The sequence below is a fragment of the Suncus etruscus genome, chromosome 14 (genome assembly GCF_024139225.1).
Source record: "Suncus etruscus isolate mSunEtr1 chromosome 14, mSunEtr1.pri.cur, whole genome shotgun sequence".
Taxonomy (NCBI): domain Eukaryota; kingdom Metazoa; phylum Chordata; class Mammalia; order Eulipotyphla; family Soricidae; genus Suncus; species Suncus etruscus.
The window spans coordinates 69,239,161-69,248,467 of record NC_064861.1 but is presented as its reverse complement, the minus strand read 5'-3'; positions in this window follow the sequence as shown (position 1 = coordinate 69,248,467).

Below are 9,307 nucleotides of genomic sequence, written 5' to 3'. Positions count from 1 at the left end.
GAAGCTCACCACAAACAGGGATGAGTTTAGTTAGAGAAATAACTACGTTTTGAACTATCCTAAGAATGAGAATGTATGAGGGAAATAGAAAGCCTGTCTAGAGTACAGGCGGGGGTTGGATGGGGAGGAGGGAGATTTGGGACATTGGTGATGGGAATGTTGCACTGGTGATGGGTGGTGTTCTTTACATGACTGAAACCCAAACACAATCATGTATGTAATAAAGTTGTTTAAATAAAAAAATTAAAAAAAAGAAATAAGATCTGATGTTACACTAGGTAAAGAAAATATTTTCACAATTAGCCATAGATTACATGTTATCAGTTTGAAATGTTCATACATAATTATCTCGACAACCTGTTCAGGAACAGATATTTCCAAAAATCTATTAAAAAATCTATAAAACTGGTTTCTTTAAGAGTTTGAGTGCCAGTAATCTTCAAACTAGTCTGTAAGTTACAGGTCTCACTACTGAACCGGGAATCAGAGTTGGTAGTTCCAACTTTCTCTGCTTTTAATTTTATAAACTGCATCATTAAGCTGTTCAGGTATGCCCCTTATTCCTTCCTGATGTGTGCTTGATAAGCTATAAATTTTCCTCTCAAGACCGCTTTTGCTCTGTCCCATATATTCTGGTAGTTTGTGTCTTCATTGTCATTTGTTTCCAGGAAAGTTTTGATTTTCTCTTTGATTTCATCTCGGACCCACTGGTTTTTCAGTAGCAGGCTGTTTAATTTCCAGTTGTTAAAGTATTTCTTCTGTGTCCCTTTGTAGTTCACATCTAATTTCAAAGATTTGTGGTTAGTAAAGGTAGCCTGCATAATTTCTATCCTCTTGATTTTTTGGAGGTATATTTTATGTGCCAGCATGTGGTCTATCCTAGAGAATGACCCTTGTACATTTATGACTGTGCACAGAAGGAACTTTTTCCCTTTTATCTTTGCACAAGGCCTGAATTAAGTTCATAATTGACAAGGGAAACAGATGCCTTAAATGTATGTTCTCTTATATTCGAAAAATAAAAAGTTTTTGCTACTGGGAATATCTAAAAGAGAAGATTTACCTTCATCACGGGTATACAGTATTTTAAATATATTCTATTTATAATTTTAGTAAATTCAAAAAAATTCCGCTGTTAGTGTTTAAAATGGAAAGTGGTTTTCAGAGATGAGAAGGCAGAAGAAAAGATGGATGAGTTTACTTTTACTGGGGAAGAAACCGCATGGCTCTCAATCTTAAAACTTCCTTTTCCTCTGAAGATGGCAGTTTCTGTTAAAATAGTAATAATCAGGGGCAGGAGTGATAATATAGTAGTAGGGCATTTGCCTTGCATGCAGCATGTCCTAGTTGGACCCGGATTCAATTCCCAGCATCCATATGGTCCCTTGAGCCTGCCAGGTGTGATTTCTGAGAGCAGATCCAGGTGTAACTCCTGAGCACAGCTGCGTTTATGGCCCCCCAAAAGTATCAGCTTCTGAATTACTGAGGGAGGGGGCTTTGAGAAAATTCTGTGGAGATTTTAAGCAAACCCAAGCAATTAATACACACATACACAGAATCAACTTGCAGCTTTTTCTAGTAAAGATGTAGTTAAAAAAAAAAAAAAAAACCTCAATACTTTATTGAGTTGCGTCAAACCCTGGGCAATATTTTGGCTTCTTAATATGCATATTAACACTCAGATTATTTTATTACTCTGCACACAGCACTTTGTATTCTGCTTCCCCTCCTGTTTGAGATTGTAAATTCGGGGAGGCATAAACCATGATTGTCCTTAGTAAATAATATGGCAACATCTGCACATTACTAAAACTATAGCAAAGCCCTAAGAAATATATTCAAATGTTATTTTTCAAAATAAGAGGTCTCCATAGCAGGCAAAATAAACAGACACTTGCCTCCACAATCAAGAAGGGAATAGAGAAAAAGTGCTAATGCTGATTCATGGTAATCTCAAAGATTTAGACTAGAAATGACACAGATATCAAAGGAACCAAGTGTTGAAACCAGCTGTCCCTTGTCAGCTTTACCAGAAATTAGCCTGAATGAGTATCTAGCAGCATGGAGGTCTCCATGTAAGTCTTAGATACTTGTGTGGGGGGTGTCAAGAGGGTAATGAGGCCCCTTCTGCCTTCCTTTCTGGCAATTAGTTCTCTGTTTCTTCCTAGTCAAGTCACTAGGGGGAAATGCCCCAAGCCAAGTAGAGGAAAATGTTTGCATAGTCAGAAAATATTCAGTTTGACTGTTGAGTAATTTCACCAATACCTTTCCCCCCATAACATTTCCAATAAAGAATGTATCCCTAGATAAAATGGGATAGATATTTTCAGACAACAAATTGAGTGGTTTCTTTCCTTCCAGGAAAGCAAGAGGTGATGGCTCCAAGGGCTACTGGATCATGTCTCTTTCTCCTTGACAAATAGGTTCCATCTCTACCTTTCTGTTAGTAGGATGCTCCTAAAATGTACAAGTCAACCAAAATTTCTGTCATAAAAGACTCATACTATTCATATTTTTTCTTTGTACAGTACTTTCATAAAAATCAAGATTTCTTAACATAATCTGTTTAAAATATCTCAATCATTTTAACCTCAAATATACACTAGTTGATGTGAAATCCTATCTTCTATTGTTCATGTTAAATCTAGTAAAAATTTCATGTTGCCTGATATTTTCTTTGAAAATGAGAGCTTCCTATTTTCTTTTCATTGCTTTCTATTTAGGCTCCAAAAGTAAAACCGATCTTTGTAAGTTTATTTCTAAGAAGTAGCTCAAAAGATACATGAAATAAATAGACATTATGGTCCTACACTGGTCTTAAATTCTGATTCACTTAAATAGTGAGGCTTTTTTGTTATGAATTTTCTGTTTGGGTTTGATTGGGGGTATTTTTGTTTTATTTGTTTGTGACATTTCTTCTCACACCAAGACATACACAGGGATAACTCCTAGCTCTGTACTCAGGAATCACTCCTGGCAGGGTTCAGGGGACCATATGGGATACCAGGGATGAAGCCAGGGTAAGCCACATGCAAAATAATATCTTTCCTCTCTATTATACTATGTCTTCAGTCCCAGAAAGTGAGTTTTTAAATGAAAGAAAGGATTTGATTTTTTTATTATTTATTACTCTTTAAATACTGGAAGATTCTTTGAAGTCACAAATTTATAGACTTTCAACATTTAAAATGTGATGAGTTAAAGTAGAATGCAGAATTAAAAATATAATGTTTATAAGTATTTCCAAAGACTTGCTAGCTTAGAAGATGGCCAAATTCATTAATCATCGTTCCTTAAGATGTAAATAATATCTCAAATAACTATTTAAATAGAAAATATAAATTTTTAAAACATGTTTAAATTTAAAATTTTATTTTGAAAAATCTTACTGTAAACAGCACATTAGATTATGTAGAAATTTTATAAATACTATATATGAAAAATTATAATAGGCTTTTGTTTCACTGAAAGGCTAATCTAAAGTCTATTTAGAATCTGTCCTAATGAGGAAATTTTATTATGCAAATAATAAATTTTAAAGTCAATTCAATCTTTTTTATAATGTAGATTTCATCACACTGGTGTGGAGAATGAAAACAACAGAGTTATAATAAGAATTGAAGGAAATAATGCATGTCAAGATATTAACATAAACAATTTTAATGGTTGTAATGGTTGTAGTCATCATGTTTATGTTCCTCTTACTGACTTTCAGAAAAAAATATGACTTACTTTGAGATGTTTAATCTAAAAATCTTGACACACACTGTAACTTCAATCATGACACCTACTATGAAAAATTTCAGATTTTTAGAGAACATTTCAAAACTTTCAACTAATACCAGACTGCAAAAGTATTCTCAAAGTTATGCTAAACTACAAGATATGCTTCTTGTTTATACATAGCAAACAAAGCAAGCCTATTTTGAATCTGAACATATGGGGAGAAATGTAGCAAATGAACTTTTTTATCTTAAGAGTTAATAGACTCTCCACATGAACAATGCATTAGTAAAGCTATTATCTGAGAAAGATGAAAGAATAGAGACACCAAATGAAAGAACTTATGTGTGTGATAGAGAGAACAGAAGGAGAGAGGGGAGAGACAGAAAGAAAGAGACAGAGAGACAGAGAAGTGAGAAAGGCTAGAAGGAAGGATGCTACCAAGGGTGAGAAAACGTAATGCCCGTAGCATGGAATCACTTTAATGGTCTCTCCCAGTTATTTTCAAAATTCAGCATGACTCTATAGAATCAAAACAGTTGTTGAAACAGATTACTGAGTCTTCACCCCTAATTCTCAGGTGTAATCTTTCTTGGACCCTCACATTTTTTAAAAAAGTTGCCAAGTGATGCTGATGGTACACAGACTCTGTTTTGCTGTGTCCAGGTCTCTGTGACACTAGATTGATAACCTCCTGATTCATTCTCCTCCACATAAGGCAACTGAAAACAGAATTTTGATGAATAATATACGAGATGGGAACTCTTCACACTTTCTCAGATTTCTGTCAATCATTAAAAAAAATAAGCTAATCAAAAGCTCATTATACACATTATAGATACCAGCCTAAAATAGTCCCTATCCTATTAAATCACATGTCATATTATGTAACTCTTCATAAGCAGGTTCAAATTTTATGGTTAAATATAAGCCATATGTCATTTTGGTCAAGGGCAATAAATAAGAATAGAGAACATCACTGATGGTGATATAAATAAAAATGACGACACCATTTCCCCCAGATCAGAAAGGCAGAAATAAGAATGTTTTATAATATCTTTGATAAAGGCCAAAGGAGGGACCCCAGAAAGGGTGATTCTAGGGTTTACTGAGCCACTACTCCCTGAAGCGATTATTTATAGCTGACTATATAGTTCCTTATAGGGAAATAAAACTGTAAGCTATCGTGTGGGTAGTGAAAAATGCATCATAATGTTTTCTTTTTTCTTCATGTTTATTTATTTAGGGCTTGGGGATCGCACCTGGCAGTATGCAAAGGTTACTTCCGGTTAAGGGCTAAAAAATGACCATTGACAATGCTCAAGGGATTGTTTAAACCTGTGTCCGTCACATGCAATGAAAGCACCTTAATCTCTGGACTATCTCTCCAGCCCCACAACGACATTTTCCAAACCAATTTGACTTTGAGCACAAGATCTGCATATAGCACAGACTTAAAATTCAGACTGTTGGTCTTCCCTGAATTCCAAACAGTCTTTCTCCTAAATTAAACCTGGTCACTGTGTGAGCTGGAGAGAGAGCATAGTAGGAAGACACTGCCTTGTATGCGGTCAACCTGAGTTGATCCTTGGCATCCCATATGTCCTCTGAGCCTTCCAGTAGTGATCTCTGAGTGCAGAGTGAGGAGTAAAGCCTGTAGTACTGGTGAGTGTGGCCCCAAAGTCAAAACACCAACAAACAAAATGGGGCACTGTGTAAGCTGCATTTAAGGAAGGATGGGTGGATAGTAGTGGAGAGACATGCAAGATCCAGATAAGCAGGAGGCAAAACCAACTGGAGAAAAGGACTTAGATTCAAGAAAGGATTCATGATGCTTCTCACTCAGGCAGTGAGGACCTTCCCCAATCTCAAAGTATCATAGCATATAAAAACGGACATTCACTCATTCACTGCTCCCCATCATCTTCCCCTACTCTAGTGACCCAGACTGGGCTCCCTACTGTTCTATTCTCATTTATTTAAATTTTTATTTTGGGAGGACTGGAGCAATAATACAGCAGGTAGGGCATTTGCCTTTCATGTGGCCAAAATGGGTTCAATCACTGGTATCCCATAAAATCCCCTAGCCCCTCCAGAGTGATCCCTGAGTGAGAAACCAAGAGTAATACTTAAGCACTGCCAAGTGGGAACTACGATACAAAAATTATCTATTTTTTTTATTAAGACACCATTGTTTTCAAAGTTATTCATAGTTCAGTTTTAGGCATGTTGTGTTCCACTCCACCAATATCCCAGTTCCCACCCACCACATATTCCCAGCTCCCAGGCTCATTTGAAGCTTAGTTGCTGTGGTTTGGATACTGCTTTCAGAATTGTTGACTTTGCAGTTTGGATAGTTAACTAGACCACTCTTCTCTTTTCATATTTTTTAACTTGATTGATTGATTGGTTTTGGAGCCACATCCAGCAGCACTCAGGGCCACTCCTGCCTCTGCACTCACAAATAGCCCTGGCAGGCTGGTGGGGGGGTATATGGGATGCCAGGAATCAAACTGGGTCTCTCCCGGGTCAGCCCCCATGCCAGGCAAACACCCTACCGCTGTACTATCTCTCCGGCCCCCTATTTTCATATTTTTAAGGAACACGGACCAAATTAAATATACAGATTACTTAGCCAGGTCCACCAAACACAAGTTGGTCAGATTCCTAATTATTCTTTGCATTTCTTAAACAACATCTTTGATTTACCAAGGAAACATTCTAGCACCTGAGTTAAATTTCCTAAATGTAACCAGAGAGTAGACAATCATCCATTCAGGTATCAAAATACATTTGAAAGTATATTTGATGCCTCCCTTCCAGAAGACTAGGGCACAAGACCTCTATTACTGTCCTTCCAAAAATAAATCAAAGGAATCCACATTTTTCTGAGAGTTAATTTTCATGATATTTAAATCCAACAAAAACATTAGGTGAACTAATCATGTTTCACACTACAGAGGTTAAATGAGGCTGGGAAATAGTAAAGAAATTAATCCACATTGGGGGACAAAGTTAACCTGGTTCCTAAGCCTCTGGGAACCACTTAACAGAAACTGCATAATCTTGCATAATAGCAGATCAACGGAAAGCTCTGGAAGTTTGCTGATTTCGCATTTAATTCTTGCAGGGCAATTATTGAGAGAGGAAGTTCTGTCAGATAATAAAATTAACATTGCTACAGTATTGGCAAGAGATGAATGTGCTGGACACAGATGGAACAGATGTCTGTATGTGTGGGTATGTGGTGTGGGTGTTGCCTATGCAAACCACACATGCACGCAAATCTCTTTCTCTCTTACCTTCTCTTCCCCCATTCAAGACATGTTTATAATGGTGAGCAAAGCAGATTTGGAGTTCTCAATCTCAGGAGGCAGACAGACAAATCGTGTCAAACAAATCTTCTGTGTAAACACAGACAAGAAAAATTGAAGCATGTGCTCAAATTGTCCACTTTGGGGACCTGACCTTGTCTTGGGGGGGTCAGCAGGGGTGCTCCTGAGGAAGTGACTGGGAGTTGTTATTTATTAAGTGAAAGAGGAAACCCTGTGAGTGAAAGAAGCATCTAAGTGTTAGAAGTGCTCTGAAATGCACAAGGCAGCGAGCAGACGGACCCCAGAGAAATGCATCATTTCTATAAACCGTCATCCCAATAATATAATCTTGTGACGTGCTATCAATAAAATTACGTTCAGACACAAGGGCCTCAGTGGTTGTTTTTTTTTAAGTCCTGATCTGGCTATATTTGAAAGTAAATATATACATTTATCTTGTATTTGAAAAGCTCTCTCGACACTTTAACTCCAACCATTGCGAAAGTTATCTTTGAAGCCATTTTCCTTTGATTACGCGGGCCTCAATGGCACTTTTTCATTCTGGCAAATACGACACTGATTATATACATTTCCTTTTAACTGTCTGAAATTGCAGGGGAAACGCATATCTATAAATATATGGTGATAATTGATGGTCAAAGTGCCCATCCGGGTTTGAGCTCATTGAACAATTTCAGGCTCAAAAAAAAAAAAGAAAGAGAACAAGTTATAAGTTGTTCTTAAGCCTGTATTGCACTGAGAGATTCCTTCCTTTCTGCACTCTGGTTTCTAAATGGGCTTTTATGCAATTGTTCTCTGCATAACGTGTCTCACTTCTGAGTCCTTAAAATACAATATGATAGCTTCTTAACCTATTAACTCAATAATGCTAGCTTAGAATGCCTAGGTGAAAATGACAAATTTCAAAAGGAATCCAGAGTACAGACAGTGAGCAAACTTTAAACAAAAACGAAATGAAATGAAATGAAATGAAATAAAAAAAAAAAAAAACAGTCTCTCTTTTGACTTCTAACCTCCACCGTAAGGAAGGTTTCATTGTACACAAGTTCATATGTTCATATTGGCTTTTTTTTTTTTTTTCAGTCTTTCCCAGCAGTTTCCTCCAGTTTTTCCCAGCGGGGCCTTCCCCCATAGTGATGCACCATGTGGTTTCACTTAACCTGAACACACCACTCATCACTCACATGCCAATTTGTTTCTGTTACTAGCATTACAGTGCTAGATCTTCTGCTGTAAAGGGCGCATACACTTGGACAGAAATGCAAATACACATGCGTGTGTGTGTGTGTGTGTGTGTGTGTGTGTGTGTGTGTGTGTACATACTAATATTCTTCCTTTTTATTTTTTTTTCGTTTTTGGGTCACACCAGGCAGCGCTCAGGAGTTAACTCCTGGCTCTATGCTCAAAAATTGCTCCTGGCAGGCTCAGGGACCATATGGAATGCTGGGATTAGAACCACAGTCCTTCCACATGCAAGGCAAATGCCCTACCTCCATACTATCTCTCCGGCCCGATGTACTAATATTCTTGAAAATACTAGGGCTGGAGCAATAGCACAATGGTAGGGCATATGCTTTGCATGCTACCAACCAGGATGAACCTGAGTTTGATCCTTAGCATCCCACATAGGCCCCCAAGCCTGCCAGAAACAATTTCTGAGCACAGAGCCACTTTGAATGCTTCTGGGTGTGGCCCAAAAATAAAAATACTTGTCTTCTTTACCAAGTTAGACAATATGATGTGGCTACTGTGTCCAGGAAAGGGGCCATGAAAAGTTCTCTGGTTTGATCCTTATCGATGTTCCCACCCGGTCCTGGTAACTAGAAGTCTGAGTATTTCCGAAAGGTCTATTATGAGACAATAGAATTCCCATCTTATGGTTGGTTAAACCAGAATCCGACACCAAACAGCCAAACTTAACCTGCATTGGGTGTTCGCCCAAAGTTACAAATCACTTTCTAGCTACCAGGAAAATGTCTCATTTTTTACTGATATTATTTTTCTAAGGGATACAGACATCTGTTTATAAAGTCCATAAATAACACACAGTTCATAAATCATACTGTACCCCTCAAATTCATACCTAAATGAAGTCATCAGCTCAATGATCTTTTAATCTGTTGCTGACCAGGAAAATTATGCTCAGAAAATGCTCCATTCCTAGCCTTTTTCTTTATAATAGTTTTGCCAAACTAAATGGTTTCAAATTTTAGATGTATGGGTATATATTCCTATGCTATTTTTTATTA